Raw genomic sequence first — 22,551 nt, 5'->3', positions numbered from 1 at the left:
TCAATGCCCCCTAACTCATCCAAGTTCAAACCCACTACCAAAAGAACACAAAAAAGCATTTCTCAGGAAGAAATATTGTTTTCCTATGTTCTCTCAGCTGTGGACTTATTCCAAAGAAAAATAGTTGTGTATTCATTTTTTACTTCAATGGAGGAAATGATTCTTCCAAATGTGACTGAAAATATTGTTGGTCAAATTAAATCAGTACATTATGTCTGGACAGCAACCAGGTCCAGAACACTTCAGAAAAAAAAAAATAAATAAAAAATTAGAAGCTGTAAGGAGTTCAAAATAGGACTTCAAGTGAAATCCTGCTCTACTTGCATTCAAGTTAGCAATTTAGATCAACTAGAAAAGTATTATCACTAGAAAGCAAGAAGTATGCAGAACTATGAGTCTGCACTATCAAAGACATCTCTTTCCTGATCACTCGACCCATTCCAGGAAATGCCTAAACTGTTAGGTTATCCACATTAGTTACCTAGTGGACCACATGCTACAGGAAAGGCAGCCAAGGAGTTGTCCAGTTTGTGAACCAGACTAAGGCATCTCAGAACTAACTCTCTTGTAGACACTGGCATCTACTGAGATGTTAGGTACCTAAATTCTACTGTGGGACTATTCTGGGTTAGGTTGCTGGAGGTAGCAAGAGCAAATAGCGTGCTGGGAAGTCATGTTCAACTATAAGGGGTTTTACTTTGTCACACTGCCATGTCCTTTGGGATTTTTTTTGTTTTTACTTTTTTGTTAGCTTTGTTCTTTTTTTTTTTTTCCTAATAAGGTATCTGGGGCTTTCTTCTTAGAGAATACAGTACTGTTTAATGGTATCAAAAAGGACATTAACTCTTCTAACTAAGGTGAAACCCAAGAATTTTTCCTGTTGAACAATGAACTCCCGAGAGAGTTCTTCTTCAAAAAGAAAGGGCTGGAAATTCCAGCCACCTTAAAAGAGATACAAACAGTCCTCCTGCTTTAAAAGCTGTTGGTTACTTTCTGAAGCTTGTAAGACTGGAAAGGGCTTTGAAAGGTCACTTACTGCAGTCCTTTGCCCTGAGGCATGATTAACTAAAAGGTTTTTGTCCTGTCTTCACAGATGGAGACTCCAAAACTCTCCAGGTAATTCACAGTGATGTTTCACAATCTCTACTCTTAAAAAGTTCGTTGCAATATCAAAATGAATGTTTGGTGTTTTTTCAGTCCCCTACATCTTGCCATAGCCATTATGACAGGGAGAAGAGATTAATCCCTTCCTTTTTACAGCAGCCTTTTTCATATTTGAGCATCGATACCATGCTTCCCACTGCATCTTTTTTGCTCCTTTAGCCTACACAGCACCAGTTTGTTCAGCTTTTCATTGGAGAGCACATCTTATGCACAATGACAAGCATACAGAAACAAAAATAACATTTTTTGCTTTTCTGCATGATCACATTAACATGATTAAGCATGTCAGTTCAGTTACCCTTGAACTTCTCTTCGGAAAGGGATGCACAGATTTCCGTGTACATTGCAATCTAAACAAGTAGGGACTTCTGACTCTCCCTCATGATGTAGCAGTATGTATGTTTAGAGGTATATAATGGCTACTACAGGATTCTTTTTAAAAATCTTATCCTCAAAAAATCTAAATCTAATGCTGCTAAATCTCCACTTCAGCAAAGGAAGCAGAATTTATGCAGCTAGTGCTTTAGTTCTACAAATAGTTGGCAAAAATACAATGGCTGAAATGAATTTCCTTGGCCCCTAACCAGGCACCTTTGCAAACGTGAAGGTATTTTACACATGACCAAGTTTGCTGTCACAGCCAGAACTTGGCTTATTCTGGTTCATTTGCACATATCATCTACATATTGCTCTGTGAGGAGCCCCAAGGAGTGAGCTCTATACCAAATCATTGGGTATTATAATGCTTTGGAATTCATTTCAAGGGGAAACACTGCTTTCATTGGAATGAAGTCTATATTTACCTAGTTTAGATACATGATCTAAAAGAGCTCTGTGCATCTATTTCCTTCATTCTGCTGTCATGCTAAGAGTCTACTGAGGAACTCTCTTCCCTGCCTCATTCTTATTTATTTTAAAGAATATCCTTTTCTGTTATTATGTCAAGTCCTATATGTATTTCTTAAAATTCATGGGATCATTAAATCCCTGGAAATATTAGGATTTATGCCTTCAAAATTACAAGAACAAGATGTTAATATTTTGTGTTGAGCAGAGTCCTTTAACCCCTGCCCCTTGCTGTGACAGCTTTTGTTGCTTTACCCGTTTTCCCAAGATGTAGTTACAAGATACAGCCAAACCATTACCAGAAAAATTAATGTAATTGTGGCTTGTCTAAAATCAGTTCTTTCCTGGAATTAGTCTTTAAAATTTAATTTCAACATAACTCTTATGCTCTTGATGACTGCAGCTCTTTCTGAATCATTGTTATGACTTTCTGAATCATTATAATTAATCAGCTCCTTCTCCACTGTTGAGACATTGCAGGCAACAAAAATAGTGCTGAATTACTCATTTAAGGTATAACTCCTAGGGTGCCCCCCTCAGCTGCCACCCCACAGTGTAGCCAACACTCCATGCTTCATTTGATATCACTATTCTGCTGGCAACAGCACAGCTACAGTAGTGAGATACAGTCATAAACGAGACAGAAGAATTAATTAATTTAGATTAAAAATGAAAGTTTTCTCTTGAAGATTGGTAACAAATGGCCAGCCTCCTAGGAAAGAGCCCCTTCCCTAAACACAGGAACTCAGGCACTGTTGCTCAAAGCCAGTTTCAGGATGTGTACTGACAGGAATTCCAGCATGAGCACTGCTCAGTGTCTGAGGAAGCTCTTTTAAAAATACCTTATCACTAAAATAAAATATCAATCTAAAGTACATAATTGGGTATTGATAATACTAAACACCTTAGACTAAGTACTTCTATCCCTATTCAAAGGTATCATTTTGTATATAAACATATTCTAAATGGGTTATGAAAGCACATGAATTGCCACTGTGCAATAATCTAGAGGAATAAAATAAAGGAGGCTACTGGGAAACAGGCATCATGTTCTCACACACTGTGTATCCTGCATGCCGTCCATCACTGGTGGGATTCCTTTCACGTCACAGGTTTGTCAACATTGTTATTGTATCCATCACACAACTAGACCCTACAGAAAAATATTTTGTGGTCTATCTCTGCCCTACAGAAGACCAGCATCAGTTGTCAGATGACAGTGGTGAACCAGTTGGTTACCTATATAACTTGGGATTTCAGACAATTTTTTGGAAGCTAGGCAGGGATCTAATCTACCATTCGGATCCACATCATTTGAGATGCTATGTGAGTCATCAGCTTTCAGGTAAGCTCTGTGTTCCAAACTGGGCACTGGCTCCTTTGGCACCTTTCCCTATGCCAGCAGTCAGCTCTGCTGCTTTCTGATGAAACAAGGAGGAAAAGAAAAGGACATATAGAAAAGTTGTAACAGAAAGTCCATTTGAATACAAATAAAGCAATAAGCATGTTTCACAGAAACAGAAAAATGCTTGGAAAAATACAGTGCTGGAGGGCTGCCAATGGTCACATAGCTAAAACACTTCCAGGATCTAGCACATCAGTCACAATATTTATCAGAAGCCAAAACACAGCCTGATTCAGCAAAACAGTCAATCACTGAATATGATCAACATCTAAAAAGTCATTCTGAGGACTCATAGCTGTGTTGCACTTTTAGGTATGATAGCATTTCACAGAAGTTTACCTCAGTTACCCCTCTGCACACTCACTAACCTGCCAAAGATCTACATTTGCGGCAGCCTTTAAACATCCATGTTAAAATATGCAGAATGCTACTGCAAGTGTGCTGTAACTGCAGATATATAGATATGTCATATTTTATCCTATACATGCAATCATTGTATGTCGTCACAGTGACACAAATGTCCAGAGCATAAGCAAGACATCAAAATGAATTTTGTCCTTCTAGAAATCTTTTGGGGTTTTTTTCATCTGCACCTCTGTTGCTTCTAGTTATGCCAGATAACAAAAGGCAGGGGGACCTCCAGAATGAAAGCAACAAAATATGATGGTACAACACAGATGCAAACACCTCCAATGGCACCATGACACCCACCTGATGTCTTCCTGCTTCCCCCTGGGATTAGCAGCACTGATGAGTGCATAGGTAAGTAGGAAAAGTATTTAAAAATATGTAATTTTCTATATATGTAAAAAACTAAATTAAAAAGAACTTAGGGGATACTGCTGTAGCACAAAACATGTCTTATGGCTGTCTATGGTTGCCAGTTTTCTGCCTTGGCCTGTCAGATGCCAATGTTTCTCATGCCATTGCAGTAGGTAATGCAGCTGAACATAGATAATTCTGGATAGTAAAAAAACCTGTTTCCTTGTTTACAACAGGCACTAAATCAAGCCTATGCTTATTAAAGGGAAGAGTCCCTTGAAAATTGACAGATTGAATACTCCTCACATTTAGTTGGTATGACGCATTCATTTCAATAGAGTTACTTTTACTTTTTAACAGTGTAAGTTAGTGTGGAGTTGTAATAGGATGATGTCTTCTTACCACAGGACTCAAACTAGATTTTTTGAACAGCTGGTAGCACCTAATGGCTGCCTGTGGCATTATGCAATGGCTGCAGAAACTTTCAGTTCCATCCGTGTGTGGAAAGAATGAAAACAGAGAACTGAAGAAGACTGATTTTGAGATGTGTAGGAAAAAGCCCAAAGAAATGGCCTACAGTGTGTTGCATCATGGTAAGTCACAGGAAGATAAGTTTGTATTACCTAATAGAAGGAGAAAGGAAAAGGAAATATAATACATACGTGTTTGATACTTAATGAGATGTTGACCTGAAATAACTCCAGGGCCTAAATTTAACCAGGTATCTTTGTGTTTTACTTTTATTAATTGGATAAATGTTAATATTCAGATTTTCTTTTAAGTGTTGTTTTTTTTTTTTTTAATGTAACAGCATAAACATTTTCCTGTCTTTCAGACTGTTTAAACAGCTGCAGCTGTACCACTTCCAGTGGAAGATTAAATTTTTGCAGAATAAACAGCGTGACAGTGGCATCACATAAGCTACAGCTGCAAAAATTTGCTTTTTTCCTTCATTCGTAAATGAAGGTGTTAAAAAATAATAGCCAAACCACATACATGGCCACACATCCTTCTCCCTGTCCTTAACCTCCCTAATATTAAACCTCAGGCTCTCTCTTTTCTTGGGCTGTACTAAAATTTCTGCCATGACTGGTAGCATCCCTAGCATTGAGAACAGAAATACAAGTTACTTAGAGATCACAAATTTGGTTGTCCTTCGAAGTCCACAAAGTCCTGGTGCCTTTTCCCCAAGATGCAGCTGTCTAGTCCTCATTTTCCTTGACGTCTCTCTCCTAGGGGAACAGGATCAACAACCCTGGACTTTACTGTGCAGCACAGCAGTGTTTGGTTGGTTCCCTTAGAGCTTTCCTAGAACCCATGTGTGCCACTGTCCATTGTCACACAACTGCATCAGCTGCACTTGGAGCAGAACAGCCTATTTCTGCAAGCAGAGATGGTCTGCAGACTGCATGGGCAGCACACACACTGTCAATGGGATGCTTCTTGAAAGCACTGGAGATACTCTTCAGGCGTGGTGCAGTCACCCAGTGAAGCATGTGAGTGTTTGGGGAGGACACCAACAAGGAACAGGCTGCCACTGCTACTGCCAGCCACTTTCTTCCTCAGGAGTAATCTGAGAGCACACAGGGTCTGAGCCAAAGAACTGTTCTGACAACTAAAATAGATTGAACCTGGCCGTCAGACCCTCTATCTGATATGTGCCCATCTTTTTCTACCTTGGAAACCACCATGTGCAGTTCAGGATAACAGAGAGAGAGATAGTTTCCAGCTTTGTTCACATAACCTGCTGAGATACACCTGGGGCAAACAGGAAGAACCTTGGATGCTTTGCCTGTTCTTGAGGGCATCTGCTTGGCAGTGCATCCTTGCCAAGGATACTGTTCTGCACAGAAATGTTCCACTGATCCTGCAAAACTGCCCCTGGAAGAGAAGGAATTTTATCAGCCTTTCCTTGAGGTTCTTAATTTTCTCTCCTCTGTCACAGGTATATTCTAGGAGAGTAACTAGGGCAGAAAACCTGCAGACTTGATAGAAGCATGTTTTCTACCAAGCCTACAGCTCTTCTGTCCTAGTTAGTAGAAGGGATCAAAAGACCTGCCTTTCAGAACACATTGCTTCCATCACTTCGTTCCTCCCATAATATCCACAAAGGGAAATAGCCCAGATTTCAAGCATCTTTATGGAGTATTTCTAGATGTTTGCTCTTCCACTGTGACAGCCTAGTGTGCCTCTCTTCCTTTTCTCCCCAGCAAAAGGCAGAGACTCTGCCTGGCAAAGTTACCGTGACGTGTGCCACCAATGCATCTCTCCAAAAACATTCCACAAAAAAAGCTTTTTCCCAGCACTGTTGTCCAGAGGGACTTTGGTGGAGAAGAAACAATAGGCTGTTTCCACAGCCTCATAACTATTTTGTTTCCTGCCTTCTCAGTACAGGAGTCTTCAGATGTTTACACTAAGTGGGACTAACAAGGCTAAGACCAGTGAGATTAAATAAAAGACAGGATATGTCTGTGGAGCAGCTCAAGTTGATGGCACCAGCTGAAACAGGGAGAGAGCAAGCATTCTAAAAAAGAGAGATGGGGAAAAAATGAGTAAACAGGGAAAAAAAAAAAAAAAGTCAACTGTTTGTGTCAGGTTTGTGTGGCAGTATCTAACCCAAATGTTGTAGAAATTGACAGACTGCTACAAAAAAAGAGGATTATCTATACCCCTTGACTGGGACAATTTTAGAGTATATAGACTGCCTTGCTGCCCCTACAAAAAGCTCTGTGGTGGTGTGCCTTCTCATTTTGCCAATCAGAGGCAGAGTAGTCACCCATTAAGAAGTATGTTTACCCTGCTCCCATCAATATTTCATGACAAGGGAAGATCTGGATCTCAGCCCAAGCTCCTCCACGGCTCATCTGACCCAGCAGCACACCTTCCCCTTCATTAAAAAGATGTAAGGATCTTCCTCCTTTGCCCCTTAAAAACCAAACACATGGTCACTTTAACCAGAGCTAGCTAAGCTACTCCATCTTCCCACTCCATGACTTCTCACTTCCCCTCCAGAACATTTGTCTCTGTGTTCCATAGCCCTGGTGGTACAGGCTCTTCCACCCCCAGATATTCCACTTGCTGTGGCCAAAAAGGAAAGTGAATTAAGATTCTGCACATGAAATCAGTGTATGAAGGTCTTCTCCAAACTTGGCATGACATACTGGCCACAGTTTCCAGGGATGTTTACATGGAAGTGGTTTGGTTTTATCTAGCTGCTTGTTTTTCATTTGCTTGCTCTGCTTGTCTGTTTTCTGCACTTTAAATTCTCATCCTAAGCAAAAATTTTATTGCAGGAGTGTGCAAATCTTTTTTGGATCAGTATAAAACCACAGACAGGCTGCATCCCTTTCCTCCCTGGTCTGAGGTCTCTTAAAGCCAGGTGCAAATATGAACACGAAGATGCTGTAGCAGAGCGTCATCTCAATGTTACAGAGTTATTTCTTTGTTTTTTTAAACTGACCCTGCATAAGACTGTTAAAAATTGTGGAACAGTTGCTTTATTTCCTTCCACTACACGCTAGGTAGGACTTCTTTCACCTTCACGCTGGGTGTGCCAGCTCCCTGCCCCTGGATGCTGTGCACCCGGAAATGCTGCTGGAGCTGCTGACATGGCCAGCCCTGCACAAGGCTGCTCACCCTGAATGAAGGCTCCAGGCTCAGGCCTGGCACTGTTCAACCCCTCAGCTCTGGGTCAGTGACTCAGCAAGGAGCTGCCAGCAAAACCCTGCACCACAGATGCCAATTCCACCAAGTTCCTCTGGCTTTCCTTACACTTCAGGGTGGACTAGTTCTCACACCAGAAGCTGGGGTACCAACACTGCCCCAAAGGTCACAGACAGCCATTGCACACCTCAAAGCACAGCTTTTCCCCCCACTGACCCAGAGGGTCTGTGGCTGCCAATAGGGCAGCAGGCCTACATCTCTACATATGGAACGAGGTAGAGCAAAACTATGTAGACACCACTGAAAAGAAAAATAATCATACTTAGCAATTACAAAAGGAATTACTTCTATGCAAATGTCACTGTCATTTGTATTTTGAGCTCACAGTGAAGTCATTAAGACTTCCTCAGCAATCAAGAGCAAAAGTAAGCCAAAAAATATTTTTTTTTTTCAAAATTCAGAAGACTGTAAATTCCCAGCTGCTTAAATGCTGAATTCAAAACATCTGCACTGATACGTGAGAAAACTTGCTGCCTATATTGCTTAAACTTGTGTGTTGGCACCTATCCGGTTCATCAGAATTTAAACATGAATTTTCTGTCTGCCAATTGCTGAGAACACTCTTGTTCTTCACACCAGGATGAACAGATCAAACTCAGTGACCCCTGCAAAAGCTGCAATGAGTAGTCAAAGGGGCTTGGACCTTCACATCATAAAGATGCTTTCCAATCTCAGATAATCCCTTAAGAACAATTTTTGGTGGCATATTAGAGTAAGAAATTTTATTTGTTGCTTGCCATAGCAATTGATCTTCTGTGCTGCTTTTTTCTCTCATGAAACTCACATAGGGTAAGAGCAGTTCCTTAGGAGGAAAAACATACACTAAACAAGCAACAGAAAAACCAAATATAATCCTTGTTGCAAGGTTAACACCATGGTTAGTTCATCGTAGTTAGTACAGAATCCAATGCAATGAAATGTCCAGATTTTATTCTGAACCATAAATCAGTCACCACTTATACAAACCAGCTCCCAGAAGACCATGCATGGGACTTACACACCCCACAGCTCACTGAACCGGAAATTTTGTATTGCATAACTGAGAGGAGCAGCCCAGATCTTTACCTTTAGACCTTCCTGAAGCTATTGTGCAGCCAGGATCCTTTGAGACTCTGCACATGCTAGCACAGGTAACAGGGTGCTCATAGTTGGCTGGCTCCTTGATTTTTAATTTTGACTACTTTTTTTTTCCAAAATGTTGTCTTAGCAAGTACGTCCGGACATGACATACCATTCAAACTGTAAGACGAGCTACAAGTATTTTCCTTTAAAGATGTTCTTAATGCTCTCTATCTTAGCTGGCAATAACATCAATAATGCTATGTAGGGGTGATACAGCTGTGTACTTGCCAACAGAAAATGCATCAGGCATTAGCTGTTGTTCTGACACCAAATGATGAAACTTGTCAATTTCTATTCAGCCTTTCTGAAGGAAATGTGCCTGTGGTCTTGACAGTTGCTCTGTCTGCTGTTCCTGGTCTGTGGAGATCCCCATGGATCTGCCGTGCATGTAAATGCACATTTATATGGAGCTATACATTCTATGGCAGAGAAGCAAATGGATACCAAGAAAAACAACTAAAAAAAATAATTGTGGAATAGGAAATAATTTCTACATATCGCATTGCCTTTTCAGTTGCTGTAATCAGAAAACTTTTAATCAGTGTTTCAGTTTTACTGATCTCACACACAATAAACAAAGCAGAGGATTGAAACCAGTTATGAAGAGAAGCCAGCAGAGTCCTTATGGATTCAGAACTGTCCCCAGAGCTAGGCTAGTCTTCTATAAAAGGAGGAAGTCTGGTCTCTTCCACTCTACCCAAATTAAATCCAGCCAAGTACCAGCAATAGGCTTTTTAATCTGAAAGGGAAATACCAAGACATAAGAGAGAACAGACGTTCAGAATGACTGTGCTTACACTTGCTCATGAAGGGCTCAATCCCGTGGCTGCACTCCCAAGGCAAGGGCTTCTGGGCAGGGAGAAATTCCATGGAGTGACCTTTACCTTCTTGATTTCTGGAAAGAGATGGAGGGAAAAGTCAGCAGACTTCCAACTCCAATAATTCCTTCTCTTTAAGCAACCAAGATTTAAGGATTCCCACTCTCCTGCAGATGAGGGCTCCTCAATACTTGGAGGCCTTCCCAGAGGCAGAAAGGAAAAACACCGTGCCACTAATACAGCTGGGGCAGCTGCTCCTGCAGCCCATAGCTGCAACCTACCTAGGAGGTTTATGGCAGGACTACTTAGCCATTGCCACAGGTAGGCAGCTCACAAATGCTGCCATCTGCTTCCATAGAGAAAGCTATCCACAGCAGGCTTTGCACAGACTAGAGAATTCCCCTACATCACTTCCTTCACTTCACTCTGCCTTCCTTGCCTCCCATTTTGGGGCAGTAAAACGATCATATTCAACACAAATGTTTCTGTAATTGCTTTGCTGGTGCACGGCAGTTTATCTTTCATGCTGTTGCCTCGTTTTCCAAGTGGCTTTACAATTTCTGACAATTTCAAGCAAATATGACAATAGGATACCAGCCAAAGAAAAAACATTCTTCAGGTTGCAAGAAAGCAGAAGAGAAAGGAGAATTTAAAATGGAGAAAGGGCTAGAATTTGGATGCCACTTAAATTAGACATTGGGAAATCTAGGCACAAGTCATGACTTCACAAGACTAGTATGCCATTAACTCTGCTGCTTGTGCAACACATCAACAGTCATACCTACAGGAGCACTCAGTCCTTTGGTTATTTATCTGGGGAAAGTGGGAACATCATCAGTACAGAAAGTCAAAATCAGTTTTTAGGTGCACAGTGTTTTCATACCTGGATAAACTTGCTGTCTTTAGAATTATTGTGTCATCATCAGATTTGCTTGAAAGTGGCCAAAGGGTGGGTAGGAAGCTGTGGGGAAAAGTGACTGAGCAGATAGCAGACAACTGTATTAGTCACTAACATAATTTTGTTTAGACAAAGATTACCAGAATATAACAAAATCATTGGTAAAAAGGAAAGCCACTTCTGAAAGTGTTTACTTGTGAAGCAGCTTCTGTAAACACAGAGGTTTATCAGAACCTAAATATAATGAAGATCACAACATTTTTAGGGCAGTACAAGTTTCTTATGCAAGAAGATTGTCCAAGATTACTCTATTTTAAAAATTACATCATTAGGGAAATATATTACATTAGCTGAGAAGTCTTGGATTGTGCTCCACAGAAAACTTCTTTATCAGTCTCCTGTTTTCCTCTAAATTTTCTGCTTTGCTATTCAGTAACTAATCAAACATACAACCAATTCTTTCATGCCTGTAAGGAAGCCTGTGTGAAGGAAAAAGGTTATTATAATGATTTAGCAAAAACAGAGAAGCAGTGTGGTTATCCACCATCACGTCATGGTAATTCAGTATCTGCAGGAAAATTCATATCATGGTTTTGTAACACGTTTTTTGTAGCAATAGTGCCTTAAAGTAACCTCTGCTCAGGCCTGTCAGCCTGGCACACTGGCTCCCACCACTGTGCCAGACCATATAAAGGAACAGATTTGACTGCAAAAAATATAAACTAGGTATGACAACTTATTCTTTTTTCCCCAGTTGTTTTTCCAGATGAGCTCCCTGAGGCAGCTTGAAGGATAGCTGAGCACACACTTGGACAGTGCTCCTGAAAGAGCAGCCTCACACCACAGGTGCTGGTGTCTGGAGCTGGAGCAAGAACATCTTCATGGATATTGACATTCACAACTTCCTGCTGTAAAACCATAGCCTCAGGCTCTGGCTCAACTGTATGCAAAAGCCACCTGCAGCCTTCTATTGCCAGATTGGGCATGCCCCAGGCAGATCAAACAAACCATTGATACTTTCTAGAAACATCCCAACACCTCCAAAATGTTTTGCTGATTTGCAGCTGCACCCCCAGGATTTATGGTATCAAGTGCTGTCCATGTGATCCAGGCCTACCCTGTCTGTGCTTCCATCAACCCATTCTTTACCCCTGGTGCCTTCTGCTCTTCTTTAAACACAGGTTTATGCCCTATGTTTTCAATTTCTTTTTTTTTTGCCCAATTTCTAGTGATTTACACCCAGATCTTGACTTCAGATTTCTTTTTCAAGTGTGACTTTCTGAGTTACTCACCTCAGTCACACTCCAGCCCCTGGTTTTGTGTCCATCATGCCATGTGACAGCACAACAGCAGTGCCAAACCTGAACCTCATCCTTTGCATTCTAGAGGCTTATTTTTCTGCTGGATCTCATCCTACGTGGGAATTCACTGGAGTCAACAGACCTGTGAGCACTGTGGCAGGTGTCATGTCATGTGACACAGGTGGATTGGTGTGTGCCAAAGGGCACTGGGAGAGAGCAGAGCCCAAGACAGGGTCAGGATGCAGGATGGCATGGGATGCCAAGTATGGCTGCACACATGGGAAGGCACCATGCCTGTACTCCTGGGAGCTGACACACTCCCTTCTCCTCGTTGGCTCTGGCTTCCTTGCCCCTGTGCCTGACAACTCCCAGACCTTGCAACATTTAAATATGAAGAAAAACTTCTTTACTGTGAGGGTGAGAGAGCACTGGAACAGGCTGCCCAGGGAGGTTGTGGAGTCCCCTTCTCTGGAGGTATTCAAGACCTGCCTGGATGCAGTCCGAGTCATGTGCTCTAGGGGATCCTGCTTTAGCAGGGAAGTCTGAGTAGATGATCTCTAGAGGTCCCTTCCAACCCTGACAATTCCATGATTCTGTGATTTTATTTCTGCCCCACCTCTGGAGCAGGTCCCAGAGCCATACCTCCCACCATGCCTTCCCAGCAGCCTTCCTTCCAGCCACACATACCTCTCCAGTTGCATACTAGTGCCTTCCACTGCCTGTTGGATTCTCTTTTTGGGAAGAGATACAGATGCAGCACAGGCACAGCCCCAGCAATAGCTTACTGAGCAGTAGTTTATGACAAGGATGTAGTATGTACCAGGACAGGAGGTTTCTTCATTAACCCTCTGGGGACACATTTCCTTATCTATGTGCACCAAAATCCCCACAAGGGAACAGACTGTAAACTAGGAAATCTATGATACAACTCATACCTAACTTCTGCCAGCACATCTTTTTCATTGTCATACAGTCTTACTTACTGGGCCAAAGGAAGTCAGATCCAACTACAACCACTCCTTAAACTGTCTCTCAAAACTTTTCAACCGGCAGATCTGCCATGCATACCTGTTATAACTGCTCACAAGAGCACATCCTCACTGATCTCTGAACTTCCACACAGTATGCAGATCCTGCCACATCGTCTTCCAGCTTTGCTTTCTCAACTTTGGCAAGCCAATCAGCCAAACAGTGCTGTTTTTCCCTCCAGGAACTGACTTGCATCGGGTATTAGGTATTTTATGCTGATTCAACCAGCATTAACAAGTAGGAATTCCAAAAGGGAATTCCTGGTTCTGCTAGGAATTTTGCCACGGGCATCAGATCAGTCACTGTCCTTCTACTGTGACACTTCTGCCCTTCACAGGTACCTCTCAAAGCAATAAAGCCTCATAGAGAGGATGTTCCTGGTCAATGTATCAATGGATCAAGTAGAAGGGCTTGTTCTTCTACCTCAACCAGTTTTGGAAAGGTATTTGTATTGTTGCAGTTCTCTGGTACAACACAAGAAAGCACATGGATGACTGAACCCATGGTATTTAATTAACTAATTGGTCGTATCTCCTGAGGTTGTTACTGAAGAATTACCACAGCACCTTCACCCATCTTCTGCCATACTCCCATTTTGCAATGCAGGGAATAGGGACTTGAGGTAATTTCCCCATAATTAATATTTTATTTCATTTTGGAGCAATGAGAGGATCTAAGTAGGGAGTAAATATAGTGAAAATGTATTCCAGCTATTAAGCTTCACTTTGGCATTCAAGTGCCAAGTCCACAGAGTTATTTAAATAAACACCAAATTCTTTTCATTACCAAACAGCTAGATTATTTCAGTGAAGTTCTAGGTGCCTAAGTTCCTCTGTGTGTCTCAGTTAAGCTTTTTGAGACAAATCAAACTATTATTTTACCAAAAAACTGAATTAAGCTACAATATTATGTGATGAAGGAGAACAAGAAGGAAAGGCAATGACAGCAGAGAGAGGGTATGATTTGTAACTATTCTTATCAAAGCAGAGAAACATGACTTAGGATGTAACACATGGATCTAAAAGAAATACTGAGATTGCTAAAACAAGAACTGAGAAGTTCAGCAGTTGTCAGTCTGGCTCATCTGCATGTGGGCAGTGGAAAGGGCTCTGCAATCCTTGCTCTTCAAGCACACACTCCAACACTGAGCTGCATGCCAGGGAGCTTGCTGGGATATCCCAGGCCACCACTTACCCACAAGGCTACCAAAGGTGCACCACTCAGCTGTTGGGTAGGCTAGAGAATGCACTAGAGAAAGCATGTAGTTGTTGTGACAGGGCAGTTTCTCAGCCCATCAACAGATGAATAAAGCCTCACTGGTTAATAAGCCTTAAACCCTGAGTTACTTTAAACCAACACTGAACTCAGGTTAAACTAAATGTAAAGTGCAGATAAAAGAGCATCTGTTCATCACATCCAAAAGACACAGTAATCTGTAGATTTTACAGAAATTACTGAGGGAAATCTGAAAATTCTTGTTCTGGTATGCAGATTATTATTTTTTTTTAATATAATTAAAGTATATTGCCCCTGACTGCAACCAGATGCGACCAACCAGTTCAGGATGATCGCTAGTTTGAGGTGACTGTACTCCACAATCTTTCAAACATGTTGTACCATATTCTGAGTGTATTTAATGACTCTACACCACACTTTTCAGACTGGTGGAAAACACTCAGGCCCTCTCAGGATACACCAAGACATGTTTCAGAGACAGGAGAGTTAAAAAAAATAAATAGGAAGGCACATTTTATCTTCTCCCCACCAACAACAGCCTTAAAGTCTCTTCATCTCACTCCTGTGTCCTTTTCCTCCAGCCATCTGGTCTGACTCTTGATCACTCAGCATTCAAATCAAGCATGGGGAACCAGAGTGCTGTCTCTTTGCCCTTATGACTCAGAAAGGATGCTTGGTGCAAGAGACCTTCAAAAAATTTCATTCCTGTAGTTTAAGAAGCCAGCACTGAGCTACTTGTGAATGGCTCAAATGTGGTATGATTTTCATTAGAAAAGCACCATGCTTGTTAAAGATTCAGTGGTCACCTCTGCTGATATTTGAGGTCCTGGTCTGATGCACACGGACAAGAGAACAACTGAAAGAACTATTTATCACAATAGTTTTAGCATTGCAGACTCATTCTCAATCCTTAAAGCAAACTTATTCCTTTTGTTTGTCTATTATGGGACTTAATCCACTGTCTTTAATTAATCTCAGTTTTATTCTCCTAATCTTAAGCAGCTATTGACTTTAAAGTATTTGGAGCAGATTTAGTGCAATGACTTTTATGAGAGACTGGCTTACTAAAGTATATACCAAAAGCAAAACTGTCCATTTTGCAGTGTTGCATAGTTTGCCCAGAGACCATGTATCCTATATAAAGCTGTGTGCAAACTGTACAGCATTTTGGTTATCATTTCTGACCCCACACTTGGTGTCCTTAGCTAACAGTATGCCATGCATGTTTGCACAGATATGTTTATAATTCTATGCATATAACCTTACTGAAGTGGAATTGCTTTCAGTGTGTGGTCTGCAGAGAACTGTTGAAGTGTGACCTCAGTGCAAGCTGTAAAAGCTACATGTCACACAGCAACTGGGACAGTAAATGGTCAACTACACACTCCTTTTTGACATCTCAGTGTAGTACCCCTAATAACTTTCTCAAAATAAATCTGAAGACATTTCCAGCTTTCAGTAGAGTCAGTTTACAGTATTAAATATGAGGAAGGTCAGACAGACTACACTTAAGGCTGCTGGGAACTGACTGATGTTTTTGAGAAAAAACAATAAAGGTCACTTAAAAAAAGGCATCTGAAACATTCCCATTTCGTTACTACACTGGAAATAAAATGAAGTTTCAGAAATAGTCACAGAGTAGAATGGGGAATTTCCCAAGATTTTAAGACTACTTGATATTCATATCCCTGTTTATATATAAAAGCAAATACACATTATGTAACAGAAGTGAGACAGTTATAATATATACATATATCATTAACCAGCAGCACTTTTCTATCAACTGAGTAAGAGATTATAAACACAGAGAAAAAGCACAAGAAAACTGCAAAATCCAGTCAGTAAAGTAGTTAAATTCACAAGAGGCCACTGCTTCAATCTTTCTATGTTATATCAAATCTGTTTGCCTAGATCACATCAATACTCACGAAACACATTTAGGATCTCTTCCAGCCCACTTGAGCTTTCCTTATCTGAAATGAAACTACTAACTTCCCTGGTTTGCTAGTAATTCTATTTATAGTTTTCATGTGTTTTCCATTTAGAGGCACAGAACAAGCAGCTCACCAGGAACTGAACTGAAAGTGCCCAGAAGATAAAAGGAGGGGGGTAGCAGTGTGGATACAGCAAGGAGAGGGAATTCAAGCACAGGTTACCAGTAGAGGTTAACAGTGAGCTGCTGACAGAGTGGGAAGGTGCTCCACACAACAAATCTGTGCCACTGATCCCAGACAAACACAGGCTTCTGGTTTTTCCCAGGAATGTACAGAACTGAGCAAGAGAAGAACCCTGTTAAAATGTATCTGTTAACATTCCCTGTGTTCAGGCAGAATTAGGAATCCATATGGATCCTAATGGCCATCTCTGAAATGCTCATTCTGATGACAATGACTGAAAACCCTTCTGAGAATAATTTTCCAGCCTTTCATGATCCTTACCCTCCTCACACAATCTCCTAAAACATTATGCTTCCCTGGTGTCTTACCAAAACTTCCTTTGTTGCAGCTGAAACTTACTATTTCTGTCCTATTTATAGTAGGTATAGAGGAATAACAAGCTATTGCTTCTATCTTTGAACACCAGTATTTCTCCCCTTAGTCTTCCTCTTTGAGTAAGCAACTGCAGAGTGCCATTTTTTTCCATCTTTCATCACTGATCATGTCTCCCAAAAGACTCTATTGCTGTTCCTCTTCTCTGAATTATCTCCAGTCAGCGTACATCCTTCTAAAGCCATACTGCCCCAACTAGACCTGGTGCTGCAGTTAACATTTTGCCTATGTTAAGTGGAAAAGTTTGATCTATCCTGCAAACTAAGCTCTTTGTTTATGTAACCCAGGATTTGTTATTTACAAATCAGTAGCACTGTTGATGTGTTTTCATGCTTTCACCCACTCAAATCTTTTTCTGCTACTTAACCACTTGTTCCCCTTCAGAACATGCAACTGAATGCTTGGTTCATTTTAAAATCACATCCTATTTTTAACAAACCATGTATTTGATCTGTCAAGAAATGTTATCAGATACAAGACATGCTCATGAACGCGTTTTCCTCCACTTTATCCACCCTATGTTAATCTACATCATGTTTCCCTCATTTGCTGATCTGAATAGCATCAAAAGCCTCAGTAAAAAAAATAATAAAAAAATCTGAAACCTACTCCTTTCTCCAGGCTAATTAGGCCAGTTAAAGGAAGTTTTAGAAGAAAAATAGACTGTTCTGCTTAAAAACAGTGTCAAAGTTTATTATTACTTGAATTTGAAAGAAGCTAATGTGTCCCAGTCTTCAGTTTTTCTTTTTTACTTTTCTTCTCACAGATGCAGAGAAAATATAAAAAGAGGTTCTGAGCAGTAGCTACAAATGCATATTCAGCTCAGGAAAATTTTGCAGATGAAGTCACTGAAATCAGCAGTATACAAGGAGATACCGGGGTGGGGGGGGGGGAAGTAGAATTAAGTGTGACACTGATGGTTTTACCACAGCAATGTGGGTTATACTAGAAGGTCACAGACTTCATAGGCAAGCAGTAAATAGCTAATGTTCAAAAGGAAATAGTAGAAAGCATCATCAAAAGTACATGAAAATTGTTAGGACAATGTGAACTATGTTTCTAAACTGTAGTCTAGAAGTAAGTATAACAATTGGAAGACATCCTGTCATTTCCAGGAAAAGATAAAATCTTGTTTACATATTCCTGGCAAGAAACAAACAAACAAAAAATTCATATTTATAAATCTTTTTAAATTCAAATAGCCTGAGAATTCTGAGTGGATACTCAGAGAGAGAAAGAGGAAAAAAAAAAAAAAAAAAGGGAAAAAAATCCATTAAAAGATCACTTAACATATAGCTAGAAACACTGAAGTTAGAGAGGACCTCTGGAAATCATCTATCCCCAACCTCTTGCTCAGGGCAGGGCCAGCTTCCAAGTCACATTAAATTGCTCAGGGCCTTGTCCAGTCTAATCCTAAAAATCTCTCTTATTCCAGAAATTGCCCACCAAGACAGCCTTTCTTGAAGAATGCTGATACAAATTGTCATGTCAGATGGCTTTACCATGCATAATGCATGTGGTGCAGCCTTGGTCTTCTCACACTAATTGTGACCAAAGTCAATGGTTGAAGCATTGGCTTTATTTAACATGTGCTTTTTATATTTTATTCAAATAGGCATTCCTAAAAGAAGCACTGACAGTACATATGACATGAACCGAAATGGCTAACTAGCAAACAATTAATTTGAGCAGTATTTGTCCTGAAATGTCTTTGTGCTTACAGAATCATTTACAAAACCCTTCAAATGGCATTAGAACTACAGCTTCCACACATATTTATGGTACTATTTAGTGAAGAAAGAAACCTTTTGGGGACTAATACAGAACAAGGAAGCCAGGATTTGGCATCAGGAAGCCTTTGAAAAGCTTTGCAACTTTTCTTAAAGAGCAAGGAGTATTTGTCTGCTAAATAACCACGTTGCACAGAGCCACGCAAAGTGACCCCGGGGGAAAGGGTAAGTTCTGGAGCAACTCACGGATGGAATGGAAAGTATGAATGCCTCTGAATGCTGACACTACTACATGTAGGAGTATAAAACAATTTTATTTCACTAAGTGAAAGTCCAAAGGCCTACTTCGGTTTCAGTCACCTGACGTCAGCTAGTAGAAACAAGTCTAATAAAGGCAGTTCTTCCGGTGGCTTTCATGGCATTGCTGGAGGGAAGCGTGGGTGGGCAACTATTCTCATTACGAAAATTTCCGCTCCCATATTAATCTTCAAGAAATTATAATCTCTTCATAATTGAGAAGAATGCTCCCACATTCTTTCCCATGTGTTAGTGTATGCAGGGTGGCATAGGACTCAGAGCTCTTGGATTTCATGTATTTAAATTCTCTCTTCTCTGTTGATCAGGATTGGCCCACCTGCCTGTAGAGTAAAATAAGAGGGTGATCCTGCTTCTAGCCATCCATGGCTGATTTTGCTTTTGCCATTCCTGGGAACCCAGTTAGAAGGATGCCCACCAGAACTCTTGAACTGACTTACATCTCTCTTTGCCAGTACTTACTACTCAGATTGTATTTGCAGAGAGAGAGACTATATGCAGGTTTTCAGCAGCATGGCTCCCTCCACACCACAGAATGTAGGAAAGCATATGGGAGGACTGCTTTCCATTTAGAAGTAATTACCATTTATTAAAGACCAGTGGCAGAGGGGTATACTATCCTGGTGCCAGTTTTCACTGACATCATGTACCAAAGTAAGATTCTTTTCCTGAATCAGCAACATTGCCATTTTCTCTAATACTGAAGTGTTATTTCAAGGTGGTAGGTGGAGGTTCCACCCCAAAAATTATTCAATAATGAACTCAATTTTTATTTTGGCCAGGTGCTTTCTCACAGTGAGTGCTGCAGACAATCATACACAGATACAAGAACTTTACAGCCTAGTGCAAAGTGACAGTTATGGTCACATTATGACTTGGGGCTAGCTCTAGGGAAATTCAATTTTCCAAAAAAATTTTTTTATGGTCACATCAGGTGGTCTTGTGCAGCCCCCATTTATCTCATTTGCTCTTAAGGTGATATAATATGACTGACACCAAGAAAGAGAGTTAAGGATTCCTCCTACAAACTTCCTAGAAATTTTCCTGCATTGCAAGCCATACAGAAACATATTTTGCAACATGAAAAATGGGCTTAGAGCAAACTACCTAAAGAAGCAATATGGAAATTCATCACCAGTCTTGAGATCACCCAATGTTTCTGGCTGCTCTGGGCCTGGCCAGCTCAGGTAGGACATAGACATGGAAAGGTCTTTGACTATTTGGACCCACCCAATGGAAGGAAGATGCCTATAGGGACCACCTAGGGAATGGAGAAATCTTGTTTCACTGGGAAGCTGCTCTGAAGGGAAGGGTAGAAGAAGAGTTAAAGCAGATTAATAAAAAAAAAAAACACAAACCAACAACACAAACAAAACAACAACACAAACAAACAGACAAAAAACCCCACAACACACTCATAAAAAGTATTAGGTTTTGGATAAAACTTTTAAGGATGATATGCATTTTAGCTGTAGAAGTTGAGAGAAGAGGAACAGAGAAAGACCTAAAAGCTTAATGCTAGACAGATAGTGAATACTTCAGCTAAGGAAATCTTAGATTGCTCATACTTCACATGGGGAAACATCTCATTAATAACCTTATGAGAGCACACACTTGTCCTGATAACAAAAGATAACTGTTCTCTGTACATTCCAGTCCCTCAGCTCTCACTGCAAAGGAAACCTTTAATAATTTAACAAAGGCACAAACACTGAAAGGGACAACTTAATGACTCACTAAACCTGTAGAGATCCCAAAAAGAAGGGTGTGTCCCAAGAGGAAACATCTGGACAGGTCAAGGGCTTTTTACCTTATTTGGTTCTGGAAAACAATCTGTCAAGCCTAGCTTCTTCCCGTAAGTAGACAAAAGTCTTCTCAGTGGAAGACTAATTTTCCCAAAAAATATTGGCTTTGTTATATTTGGTGAAGAAAATAAATATACATATTACAATATGTGAGTGATACAAAGAATGTCAGAGATAAATATATGCCAGGGAAAGTTCTTTATATTTCTTCATTATCAGAATTACTTATCTTAAAAACAAAGGGCGTTGGATTCTGTACAATGAAAACTGAAACCGAATTGATCTTATTTTCTAAATCTCAAGATTTACTTGCAAAAGTCTCAGTTCAGATTTGGTAACATTTAATAAGTGGTGGAAGAAACAGCATGCTGAATCTTTGAAGACAATGAAGAAAACACGTATGATTTTTTCTGAATTTATTGTGCTCAACTCTCAAATGAAATTTGACTCAATGCTAAATTACAGCTGTCCCCAAATGTTGTTTGTACTTGTACAGTATGGCTGGCCACTGTGCAAGTATTTTCTGTGGTTAGATGCCACTTATTTTGCTGTTTCACATGAAAGAGCACTAATATTTTCATCATCCCTGCATCCATGGCACCATGGATTTTCAACACACTGTAATGAACACTTGATAATTCTCATCTCTCCCGCAAGCTGATGCCAATGCAGACTAATTATTATCTTAAAATCCCTGTCCAGCTCCTCCTTTTAATGCCTGAATTTCCCTTTAACTTGCGTTAAGATGGAGCATAACCACTCAAAAGATCATTTCAAACTTGAAACTGGTAATCTACTTCATACAGTGGAGAGACACACATGCAAACAACTAAGAGGAAGTTTGAAAATGATGCAACTGTTCTAATGAGTTGGAAACTATGAGTTACTGAACTGCATAATAAAAGAACAACACTTCTGGAAAAACAGCTTTGAAATGTCCACTTGGAGTTCATAAGTGGAGTTGGCTACAACTTCCCCAGCCACATGTTGTGCTTTGGGGAAAGCATCATAGAAATAGAAACTTATGATATTTAATAAGTTAAAGTGCTTAGTCACAACAGAGTTCACTGTTTCATGCAGGACTTGCTCAAAAATACTATGTACATTTACAATCCATACACCTTATGATTTAAAGTCCTCCAATTTGTCAGTAAATATTGTCTTTATAGGAAAATGCAGTTATGTTTTGCTCTTCCTGTATTTACATAAGTCTGTTCACTGAGAATTGTTGTTATTGGCTTGCCTGATGCCATTAATAGTTTAAACCATCCCCTACTTAAAAATCATGTATTGGTATTGAACATGCTCATCACTCTTGCAAATACACTACACCAGGGAGACAAACTAAAGAAACTGAGCTTCCAAAATGGCTCTGCAAAGACTACAAGAAAACGAATACAAGAGTTTTGCATCACCAAATAAAATTAGATAACATTGTGTGACTTTTATTAATTAGATAACACTATAGATTGGCACTATACATTTCCAAAAAGAAATTATATACTGCATCAATGTTTTGTCAAGAGGAGAACTGAAACACACCTGAGGCTATGAATTTGTTTTCAAAACTATAGGTCTTGTATACATCCTACATGAGATCTTAAGAAAAACTCTGCTCTTTTGGTACTTTTGCTTTTAGTTTTTCTTTGAGACTTACTCTTGTTTATTCTGACGGCCACCAATGCAGTTCACAGAGTCCAAAAGGTAACACTGTTTAAGGGTAGAGGAGATCCTACAGGAAGCAAATGCACGTTAACAATATTTTAGCTGAGATTAAGCCCATTAAAACAATGTCTTCAAGAAGTGATTGCTAATAATATTATGTTGCAATAGTAGTGACACATTCAT

The 22,551-nt window shown here is 40.2% G+C and overlaps 1 protein-coding gene across 1 annotated transcript in view; it reads right to left on the bottom strand.

The window, feature by feature from the left end:
- Positions 1 to 10,800, bottom strand: part of ACTA2 (actin alpha 2, smooth muscle) — a 58,192-nt gene extending 47,392 nt beyond the window's left edge. The window contains exons 1-2 of the mRNA XM_051616607.1: positions 10,724 to 10,800; positions 9,820 to 9,917 (exon numbers count right to left, since the gene is read on the bottom strand). The gene's annotated coding sequence lies outside the window, so the exon portion shown is untranslated. The remainder of the gene's footprint in view (positions 1 to 9,819; positions 9,918 to 10,723) is intronic.
- Positions 10,801 to 22,551: the final 11,751 nt, after the last annotated feature.

The sequence above is a fragment of the Apus apus genome, chromosome 4, assembly GCF_020740795.1.
Source record: "Apus apus isolate bApuApu2 chromosome 4, bApuApu2.pri.cur, whole genome shotgun sequence".
In the NCBI taxonomy this organism is placed as follows: domain Eukaryota; kingdom Metazoa; phylum Chordata; class Aves; order Apodiformes; family Apodidae; genus Apus; species Apus apus.
Note: the sequence above shows the minus strand (reverse complement) of the source record. Positions and strands in the feature narration are given on the sequence as shown.